The sequence below is a fragment of the Dipodomys ordii genome, unplaced genomic scaffold, assembly GCF_000151885.1.
Source record: "Dipodomys ordii isolate 6190 unplaced genomic scaffold, Dord_2.0 Scaffold188, whole genome shotgun sequence".
NCBI classification, from domain to species: Eukaryota; Metazoa; Chordata; class Mammalia; order Rodentia; family Heteromyidae; genus Dipodomys; species Dipodomys ordii.
In genome coordinates this window covers 2,222,153-2,233,964 of record NW_012267404.1, presented here as the reverse complement: position 1 = coordinate 2,233,964, position 11,812 = coordinate 2,222,153, and the positions used below count along the sequence as shown (strand labels likewise).

Here is an 11,812-nt window from a genome sequence, read left to right as displayed (position 1 = left end):
TACCAACACCTTTCAACCCAAATCAGGACCCATCCTGGGTGCCAACCATGGGAGCCCCAACTTAAGAAAGAGATGAGGGGAAGTTTCTCCCTGCCTCAACTAACCTTCCTGGTCTTACTTCATGGTACAGTTTGAGATTGACCACTCTGCTTGGCTGATCTTACCCTCTGACCCAGCTTGGCCAGTCTTATTCTATTGGCTGTCACAAGGAACTGGAATGAAATTAGAGAAAATGCCTGGACAAGCACTAGGCTGGAGCTGTTGTGTATCAGGTTTCTGTGTGCTTCTGAGGGGCTGGTGTCTGCTCTGAATTCCATTCCACTGACCGTGTGGTGCATTCTCAGTGAGGGCGGCTGGATGAAGTGTCTAGCAGAAAATAAAGCTGCTCACCCCTCAGAACTCTCAGTGCCCTCTTCCACCAGCCTCCTTCTCCGGCTCAGGCTTGAGCCTTCCTCTCATGGGCCATAGCTTTGATCCTGGGTTTATCTTCATATCTATTCGTGGTTTGTATCTGCTGTAGCCTCCAACTCTTGCCATGGAATGAAGAGGCCAACATAGACATCTGTTGTTTATTGCCTGACTAGACTCAACTCCTCTACTCTACTTTTCTAGTAATAGCACCTAAGTTTTGCTTGAGGAACCAATGCTCATCTCCATCCAGAAGTCACATAGATCCACCATGGATATGGAGTGCCCACCCTCACCCAAGCTGTAGGCAGAAGTTTCCATCACAATCATTCAGATACTTTCACACAAACTCATAGGAGCAGTACAGAAAGCTTACAAATGGCTAAAAATAGTTAACTCTACTTATCTGGGAGGTCATGCTTATTTGTTTCTACCCTAGGGCTCTACAGTCTTAATTCCTGCCACTAACTTAAGCTTTGTATTTTCCATTCATTCTACAGCTTTTCTTCAATTCTCAAAGCTTCTATATTTTTTTTCTTATAGCGACACCAAAAACTGATTTTATTGGGTGTGAACAATATATAAAAGCAAACTGTGGTAAACTAGTTTTCAAGCTCCATTGTGAACGTGAACTAGGTCATTCTTACAATGAAAAAGTAGTATCAAGTATTTAGGATGGTCATAGATTTTGCTCAGTACCTTTATAACCTAGTTAAGGTCATCATTTATCATTGTAAAGCAGCAAGACAAGGATACTTCTCTCATAGAGAACCAGGGAGATTAGATGAGAAATGTTAACCACATCCTAACGATAGGCTACAAGCTCTGTAGAGAAAAGCAGATCTGCTTTTCTCTCCCATAATGCTTTCTCATAATCATGTAGGAGGCAGATTATGTAAAATTGTCCTTGGGACCTAAGCACACAAAATTTTCCTGACAAAGTACATTTTGGGGTATTTGGTCCAGGAACATAGCCAGTGATTTTGCAAGAGTATCTCTCCAGTAAAAACAAGGGCTGTCTATAACCGAACCTCTCATTCCTTTGGTTTCTTGTCGGCTTTGGATTGACCTGACTTCTGCTAGTGATCAGGCTTAACCTGGAAGAGACGGGGGCTGATCTCTAAGTCTACATATTATTGAGGAAGGAAACAAGGCACAAGGGACAAGGGACAACGTGATCCATCAAACATGCCAATAGGAAAAGAAAAACATTTTTTCAGTTCATATACTCCCACTGCTCCCAATACTCAAGGATTTACGGTAAATCAAGGAGTAAGCTCCCAGGATAAAGAAAAGATAGAGAAGTTTGCTTCCTTCAATCTATGAAGTCTTTGAGAAACACAAGAAGCATCAGCAACTGCTGAGGGTGAGCCTTGGAATGTAGACTATAGTTCCAGACAGCAAAGGCCACAGACAGCAAGTCTGATTAGGAGTGTGTGTGTTATTTTCCACTATTCACCCACTTATCCTCTCTCTGTTTCTCCTAATGCATGCATTTTGTATCTGTGTGGCAGTTGAACACACTGAAAGAAGAAATAATAACTTTCCAGGTACCAGTAGCTCATGCCTGTAATTCTTGGCTACTCAGGAGGCTGAGATCAGAGGATCATGGTTCAATGCCAGGCAGGAAAATTAGTGAGGTTCTCATCTCCACTTAACCACTAAAAAGCTGGAAGTGGAGCTGTGGCTTAAGTGGTAGAGTACCAGCATTGAGCACAGAAACTCAGGGACAGTGTCCAGGCTCTAAGCTCAAGCCTAGCACCAAAAAAGAAAGAAAGAGAAAAAAGAAAAAGCAACACCAACATATAGTGAAGTGATTTCTGCTGTCTTCCAGTTTATGCCTAAATCTTAAAAGCTTGAAATATTTAAGAGATAGTTTTCTTTTAAAGCACAATCCAGCTATATTTGAATTTTTTTAGAGAAAAGCAATTTAAATCAACAACATTCTAATTATTGTTCAAAAAGTCTGTGTTAATATGACAAAAAGAAACTTCAAAAGTACCTGGCTCATGAAAACAGTATTTGGAGTAAGTAAATGAATGAATAAAATCATTACATGAGAAGATTAGGTTACTTATTAATATTTGCATTGTAATTATGGGATAGGAAGCTCAATCCTGTGAATTTACAAAGGAGAAGCAGAAGCTAAAGGGGCAGTTACTTGTCTAAGGCACAGGCAGGTGGAAGTTTTCTTAATTCTTTACAAGGTGTCATTCCAATCCATTCCCACCAATTGACTTTTAATGCGTAAGTAATTGGCTTACTAAGTTAATAGGTTTTTCTCCCCTACGTTTGCTTTAACAAGTTTAGCTCCTTGAAAGATTCATGCAACATGGTACTCTTCTAGAAAGAGAATAAAACAGACCAAGATTGCACATACAGGATGCTTCTAACCTAATGGGGAAAGGGCAAATGATTTTAAAAAAAAAACATTAAATATACAGTATATAAGTTGACAATAACTTCAAGTAAAGTGTCATCCATATCATGAGGACCCACTTTTAAGCATATAACCAAGAGAAAAAAATAATGTGTCTCTGTAGAAACATGTACACAAATTACTTATTTGTGACAGGGCCATGCTATATAGCCCAGGCTAGCCTTGAACTGTCTCTCCTCCTGCCTCCGCCATCCAAGTGTTGGGATTACGGGTATTTGAGCCATAAATGTTCTTAAGAGCATTGTTCATTATAGCCAAGAAATGGCAACAATTCAAATGTCTACCTGCTGATGAATGGTGACAGTAAAAGTGGTAGAATCATACAATGGAAGTTACAAACAATAACAAACAAAGAAGCACTGATTTCTGCCACACCACAGGTGACTCTGGAGAACATTCATTAAAGGCAAGAAACCAGTCAGTCGCACGATTACAGATAGAATAATTTCATTAATAGGAATAGTCTGAGAATTAGCCCATGTATTGGAGGATGGAGTAATTGTTGGTGTGCAGGGAGGTAGTGATTAACGGGTAGGAAGTTTGGAAACTGATTAAACTGGTTTGCAGTTGATCGCAGTGATGAAGTCATAACTCTGAGATTACATTAAAAGTCATTAAACTGCATACTTCAAAATGAATGGTTTGGCTGTGAATTAAATATCCACAAAGCTGTTTTAAATTAAAAATAACAAGAAGGGTGCTGAACATAGAGCTCAGGGGATAGAGCACACACCTGAGTGGCCTGAGGCCAAGTTCAAAATCCTAGTACTGGCCAGGCACTGGTGGCTCAAGCTTGTAATCCTAGCTACTCAGGAGGTTGAGATCTGAGGACTGCGGTTCAAAAGCCAGCCCAGGCAGGAAAGTCTGTGAGACTCTATAGTCTCCAATAAACCACCAGAAAACAGGAAGTGGCGCTGTGGCTCAAGTGGTAGAGCACCCACTTTGAGCTGAAGAAGGCAGAGCCCAAGCCCAGAGTTCAAAGCCCCATGACCACCACCAACAAAAAATCCTAGTGCTTAAAAAGTGATTAGAAACACAAATCCTAGTACTTAAAAAGTGATGAGAAACACTGAGACAGGAATGGGCTGCTTCTATTTTATAGTAACAGAGGTCCTCTCACTGAGAAAGTGACAATTGAACAGAGATTATAGGAATGGCTGGAGTAAGCATGTACATATCTTGGGGAGGAGCATTCTAGCCAAAGGGAACTCAACATGCAAAAGCCCTGTAGTAAGAAAAAAATCAATTTTGAAGGAAGAGCAAGAAAGTCACATGATTGTAGAAGAAGGAAGGGGAAAGCGGATTAAGATGAGGCTAGTGTTACAACCCAGGTGGGAGACGTGTTGGCAGGGCTTGGAAACCACTGATAAGACTGTGTCTTTTTTTCTGATGGATATAGGAAGCCACACAAAACTTCAAAAAACAAAACAAACAAGAAGTTTATTTAAACAACAAATTGCTTGACTTGAAGGGAAAACTGACTTGAAGGGAAAACTAGCTAAGATTCTTTTAAGAGTCATTTACCCCTACTTAAAGACAGATTGCCCTACATATAACAGCTACATACAAAAAAGTTACAAAATTGTCCTTGGTCGGAAGTGGTGCTGTGGCTCAAGTGTTAGAGTTCTAGTCTTGAGCATAAAGAGGCTCAGGGACAGCTTCTAGGCCATGAGTTCAAACCCCACTACTGACAAAAAAAAAATCTAGGAGTAAAATTGTCCTTGGTTTTACAATGATAAATGAAAACATTAAAATTCTCCAATCAAACAAGGTATGTAAGGATTTTAGTTTTGTTTTTTGTTAAAACAGTGAGAGCAAAATAAACTTACTGAAATATAAAGATAAAAGCTGAATGAGCCAGGCACGATGGCTCATACCTATAATCCTAACTACTCAAGAGGCTGAGATCTGAGGATCATTGTTCAAAGCCAGCCTAGGCAGGAAAGTCCACGAGACTCTTATCTCAATAAACCACTCAGAAAACTGGAAGTGGCGCTGTGGCTCAAGTGGTAGAGTTCTGGCCTTGAGCTGAAGAGCTAAGGGACAGTGCCCAGGCCCAGAGTTCAAGCCCCATGACAAAAAAAGCTGAATGAACATGCCACAAATGAAGAAGGGGGCTATTTTCACAGAACTAGTATTTTTCCCCCTCCCATCTCCATTTGATATCAATCAAAATATAACATTGGCCATTTAGTTTAAAAGACAAAAGAAAAAGGAAAAAGAAAAGCAATATGCTTGTGCACATACACCAGTTACTTTATGTACAATAAAGGAATGGGGAAGGGGAAAATGAAAGAATAGAGAGAACTATACTGTAGTAGTCAGGATGTGGTGGACCCAAATTGCAGTTTTCTTATTAAGAATGTATTCGTGGTCTATAAGAACAAAGTTCTGGAGCAAAGTAGCAGGTTCCCTTTTTTAGTAGACACCTCCTGTCCACTGCTGGAACACATCAATTCTATCTTCCTCCTCCATTTCCAACTGTGAAGGTGTGTCTGTGTCATTGATTGGCTGCTCATCAAATTGGACTCTGATCTGTCTCATTGACAAACCCTGTCGTTCACAATAGGCTTTTCATTACTTTGCTAAGTGGTGTGTACCTCTCCATCTTAAATTGCACTACAGAACCATCCTGCCCCGCCACCTTCAAATTAATATGATCGTTGTTCATAGTTTTGACTCCTTTCTTGGGCTTTTTCGTCGGCCATCGTGAGCGCCGGAGTCTCCTGAGATGCGGCTTCACAAGAAAGGTCCCCGGTCCGCACAGAATGAGCACACAGGCAGCGCCCCAGGAGCTGGAGGAGGTGGCAGCGGTCCCTCAAAACTTTGGAGTAGAGGCGCAGCATAATTTTGTAAGCAAATCATTCTGCTGTACTGAGCATAGATTAGGAAAATCGACTGGCTCCTTAACAGTAGTTATTGGAACTTCTGGCTTTCCTTCCAGGTTTAAAGCAGATCATGAACAGAACCAGGGCAGGGGTCTTAACATCCAGGCCTATTGAGGGCATTTTCCTGCCTTCAGGGTCAGCCCTTACTCTCTTCTGCCCTCCTTCCCTCCCTCCCCCTCTCTCTCTCTTTCTTTCTCTCTCTCTCTTTCTTCCTTTCTCTCTCTCTCTCTTTCTTTCTTTCTCTTTTTCTCTCTTTCTTTCTCTCTTTGTTCTTTTCTTTCTTTCCTTCTTTCTTTTTTTCGCATTGGTTATCTTCAAGATAGAACCTTGCTTTATGCCCAGGTTAGCCTGGACTGTAGTCCTTCTATTTATGCTTTCCTTTGTTGCTGGGGTAGCAGGCATATTTCATTATACCCAGCCACTATGCTTCTCCCATAGATTGGGATGAGAAATTCATGCACCAAGCCATTGATTGGTTGAGATGGAGTCTCACAGATGTTTATGTCTGGGCTGGCCCAGAACTGCAATTTCCTAGTCTCCATCTCCCAAGTAACTAGGATTTTAGGCTGGCCCTCTTACTGGATTCTTAAATAGGAAATGAAAACATGAAATCATACATACTCTAGGAAAGATAGAGATAATGAAGACAATCTATTATAGAACAAGCTCAACCTTGAATATGTTTATTATCACAAGAGATGTTTGTGGTTGATTTTATCAGAACATGCAGAATGTCAAGGATCAGAATAGACCACACATGTTGGAGACTCAGGAAGCCAGATTGAAGCAGCTTGTACTTGCAAGGTAAGTTTGGGGACTAAAGGTTTTGAAGAGTGGTCTGAACAACTGTAACTCCTTGTCCATCTTTAACTCCACACTCTCCCAATGAATCCCCTTTCTTCTCGCTCTTTTCTGTTTTCCATTCATCACCTTTTTCTGTCTTTGTGTATATTATTAGACTAAACCAAACTCTATTATTTATTTATTTTTATTTATTTATTTTTTGTCAGTCGTGGTGCTTGAACTCTGGGCCTGGGCAGCTCTGTCCCTGAGCTCTTCAGTACCAAGAGCTCTAACACTTGAGCCACAGCGCCACTTCCAGTTTTTTGGTAGTTAATTGGAGATAAGAGTCTCATGGATTTTCCTGCCTGGACTGGCTCTGAACCACAATCGTCAGATCTCAGCCTCCTGAGTAGCTAGGATTACAGGTGTGAGCCACCAGCGCCAAGCTACTTTTTATTGATTATTGCATCTACTGTTTTACGTTCCTGTGTATACTTTTTTTCATTCAGTCTTCTGTAGTTTGTCTAGGAAAGAAAATAATAACACACTGTGCTCTATGTTTACTATTTAATTTTTGAAGTGTTGAGGTTTGAACTCAGAGTTTCACACTTTGTAGGCAGGCACTCTACTACTTAAACTATGCCCTCCTTTTTCTGCTTACTTATTTTTCCAGGTAGTACCTCAAGTTTTTAACGCAGACCAGCCTTACACTATGATCCTCCTACCTAAGGCCTTCTGCATATAGCTGAGAACACAGACACATACTGCACAAGTGGTAGAAATGGTAGTTTCACTGACTTTGGCCTGGGCTGGCCTTGAACTTCAATCTTTCCAATCTCTTCCTTCTGAGTAGCTAAGCTTATAGGCATAAACCACCACACCCAACTACACTATTAAACACGGTCAAATGAAAAAAAAAAACAAATTTTGGCAGTGAAATCCTTTTAGTGGGCCATCGATAGGGTGAAAGAAAATTTCCCCACTGACTCCAAATCTACACAAAAGTGCCCCCAAAAATTCTTCCCTCAAGAAGAAAAGCAGTGGCTTGGAAAGGGGGAATGGCTCTCCTATTTATGTTATATAATAGGCAGGAATTGATTTTTGATAAGCAAGGCTAACAGCTGCAAATGCTGGCGTTCAGCTTTAATGAGAGATGGTTGCTCTATTTCGGGGTTCTTGCCAAAGCTGGAACAGGTGTGGACTCCTTTTTCCTTTTTGATTGCTCATAGCTCACAGGGGTTTAACAAGCAAGAAGGAGGCCGACACTCAATGGTCTCAAGCTCAACACAATGCACCAACCACCCTGATGCTCTGATACAGCTCTCCAAGCCCTTCTGAAATAGCTGGCTAGGCAGACTCTTGCCCATATTAAAATTAGCACTGCACCTGCCACGTCCAGCAAGTGTTAAGTTTCTGAAAATACTAGAGAAGGAAAATAGCAAAAATATTCACACTAATGTTCTTAAAGAGGCTGTAGTTCCGGGACTTTGTGTGAGGGGGTGAAAGAGAAGGGGATGAGAATAATCAATGGCTCTTGCTTTTAGTATATTCCAGTTAATGAACTATGGGAAATCCTTAAGGCAAATTGAGTTATGCTATTTTCCTACTTCTTTATTGTATAATTGTCAAGCACATACTTAGTTTTGGAAAATTTATAGGACCCTTTACTCTGTGTGTGTGTGTGTGTGTGTGTGTGTGTGTACAAATACTGGAGCTTGAACTCATGGTGTGGGTACTGTCCCTTAGCTTTTTCACTCAAGGCTAGAACTCTGTCACTTAAGCTACAGCTCCACTTTTAGGTCTTTTGCTGGTTAGAGACTCACAGACTTTCCTGTCCAAGCTGGCTTCAAACTAGACTTCTCAGATCTTAGACTCCTGGGTAGCTAGGATTAAAGGTGTGAGCCACCAGCACTTGGCCCTTTATTTACTCTTAAAAAGTTATTTAGTAACAATGTTTGACAAGAAATGTATTCATTACCTTACTTATGTAACTGTAGCCCCTCTATACGTCACCTTTATAATAAAATAAAATAAAAATTTTAAAAATTTATTTAGCTGGGCATTGGTGTTCCAAAGTTTTAGAACACTGGTGATTGCCCCAATCTGTTTGTACTGCTAAAACAAAAATGGGGTAGTCAATGAACAATAGAATGTATTTTTTCACTGTTCTGGAGGTTGGGAGTCTGATAGAGTCCATTGTCTGCTGAGGGCTGCTGTCTATTTCCAAGATGGTGCTTGGATCTGCCTCCTTAGGAGTCTGCAGAAGGCAGAAGGGCAAATTCTGTGTGCAACCTCTTCTGTTAGGACTTCAGTCTCACATACAAGGGAAGACTACTCATAACGAATTCCCCTCTTACAGGCCCCACCTGTTCTCATTATCACACTGACAGCACCTGCATTTTGAAAAGAACCTATTCAAACCACAACAGAAGCACCAAACAAAACACATCTATTTGCTACCTCGTGACTTTTCAGGCATGGAGTATGCCCCCACCCTCCCATAACACCCTCCTTGCTACCATTCCTCTTTGTTAAGTCTCACTAGACCTTCACTTTCCCTCCTACGTACTCTGATGCTCTCTGCACATCTTCCCCAGTCCATTCTTCCACTATTTACTGATGTTTGTCGTGCATCAGGCACACTTCTATATAGGAGGATAGGTAAATGAGAAGAACAAGCAAAACCCCCACTTACACTCTAGTCTTCTTGCTTCCTGCTCCCCTGAAATCCACAGAACTAAAAGGACTCCAAAGTAGCCATTGCTTTGGTACAGTAACAGACAGATGCTTGGTGAAGGACTCCAACCACACACACACTAAAGGAAGAGCGTCTTAATGGCAAAGACCATGTTTTCTACTTCTTGTAATCTCACTGCATTCTTTCAAAGGATGTACCTTAAACCTTCCCCTGTTTGAGTGATTAAACAGAATTCTGCATCACCAGAGGAATGGAGCCCAGCACTGTCATTTGACAGGAGATTAGGGGAACTTCCTTTATTTTGATTTTTAAAATACAAAATGTGTTTGGGAAGCACTGGCTGGCTGAGCTTAGAGGAGAAAATAGGTTGGAGTTTAGAAATTCCATATGGAGACTTCATAGTGTCTTGGGTTTTTTTGCCATGAGGTTGGTAAAGAAGCTAGCCAAAGGGGAGAAGGGAGAACCAAGCAGTATTCCTACTCCTTGATGATGAAGATGAGGAGATGTTGTCTTTGTTGTTTGGAAGATTCCAGGAAGCATGTAGGGGCAACAATGAAATCATCTCTTAGGGCTTCCTGGTAGGGTAAAATTACATTGAAGAGCCTGAAAGCTAGGGACTATCCATCTTTCTTTGCCCTGACCCAAGATAGCAACAGGAGTGCTTGAGTCCTTGAGTGTTGGTACATACAATGACTCTGAAATGCTCATCTGTGGATTTGGCTGGCCCAGAGACCAACCCCCCTTCATCTTCAACAGCATCCCAAGTTCCCTAGAGAACTGTGCCCACCCTTCTCTCATCCAAGTGGTTTTGGTGAAAGTCAGAAGTCTCACAGCTGCCCATTAGTGTCCTTTATCATTTATGTTCCCTCAAGTTCACTTAGTGAGATGAGTAGTAGAAGTTTATGAACTAGTTGGATAAGTGAGTTTTCATTTCTCCCAATAATATGGTTTATGCTGGATCTACAAGGCCACCATATGGACAGTCAAGAGGTAAAAAGAGTAAGATAGTGGATAAGGGAGAAGAACAGAAGAGTGATATACCTATACAGAGAGAGAGAGAGAGAGAGAGACAGAGAAAGAGAGAGAGAAACAGAGAGAGAGAGAGAGAAGATCCTATTCACATCAATTACTGAGCCCCTGTATCTAGTTGGGCCTGAAACTAAGTATGCTCTTTGAACCTAGTTAAATGAATGGACTTTCTTTGTCAATTATGTAGTTTGACCTGGATAGTTCATTATTTGCAATCCAAAGAGTCATATTTGATCATTCATCTTGAGGATTTAGTAAGTATATTTTGAGGATCTACTGTGTTCCAGAGGCTATATTAGGAAATTGGGGGTATAGGGTTGAAGAGATAATCTATATATATAAATTAAATTTTGAAGCCAGGCACCAGTGTCTCATGCCTGTAATCCTAGCTACTCTCCCACACACACACACACAAAAACAGAAGTTAGCTGTGGTTCAAGTGGTTGAGCACAAAGCTCAGAGATAGCGTCCAGGTCCTGAGTTCAAGCCCCGGGAAAGTACACACATGCACAAAAAGAAAAAGAATTGAAAACTTCATTTTTCACTAGCATTTTGACTCATTTGTTCACTTTCTCTCTCCATACATACACACACAAAGTGTTTTTCTGTGTATGTGTGTGCACGTGCGCGTGTGCATGCTACTACATGAACTTGAACTCAGGGCTTCAAACGGGGATTTTCAGATCTCAGAATCCTGAGTCACTAAGATTACAAGTGTGAGGCTGATTTCTTATTTTCTTTTGCTACGGCATTGTACTTCTTTGTGTGAATATGCCTTTAACAAATAAGGAAATTCTTGCTATCTTTTGCCATCCATGGAGTTCATTGACCAATGGGAGGTATATACTATGAGAGTAAAAACTTAAGCATTTGATGAATGCTATTATTTAAATGAGAACAGCACAGCCTCCAAGGCCGAGTGGGAGAAACTCACCCTGACTGGGAAGTGAAAGACTCTGAAGGATAACATAGAGGTGGGAAGAACTTTGAAGAAGGCAAAGACGATTCAAAGAGCTTAAGTGATTAGTGACACTCATCTTCCTTTCTCTAATATTCACTAATCTTAATACACCGCATGTAATCTACTTTTGAAACTGAAGCTTTGTTTTTCCCCTACAGCTAATCTTCATTTTTTTTCAACAGTACAGGAGGTCAGTGAAGGACTGGCAAGGATTTCAAATTTTCTGTGGTCATGTTGGCCTGTCAATAAATGAAGGAATCATGAAACAAAATACTGAGTGCCATAATTCATCCAAATTATAAATAAATACCTTGCGGTCTGTGTCAGGTCATTCTCTTTGTGGGAATAAATACCTAATGATAATCTAGATGTATTTTGTGGGCCATCTGATCATAATGAAATAAACTTGGATGGCTTTCATTTCCCTGTCAGCTGCCAAATTCCTGTCAGATAAGTCACAAGTTGGCTGGCGTGGCTATGGAAAGCAAAGTGGAGCCTTGGTTTGTTCTGAGTTTTCCTGTGCCTGGTTTGGCTCACCAGATGGGTTCACCAGGTGGACCCTCCTCCTGCCTTTCATTCTCCTCAGGGGGGGATCATTTTCCTCA

At 41.0% G+C, this 11,812-nt stretch overlaps 1 pseudogene; it reads right to left on the bottom strand.

Moving 5' to 3' along the window:
* Positions 1-5,232: 5,232 nt before the first annotated feature.
* Positions 5,233-9,121, bottom strand: LOC105999350 (annotated as a pseudogene).
* Positions 9,122-11,812: the final 2,691 nt, after the last annotated feature.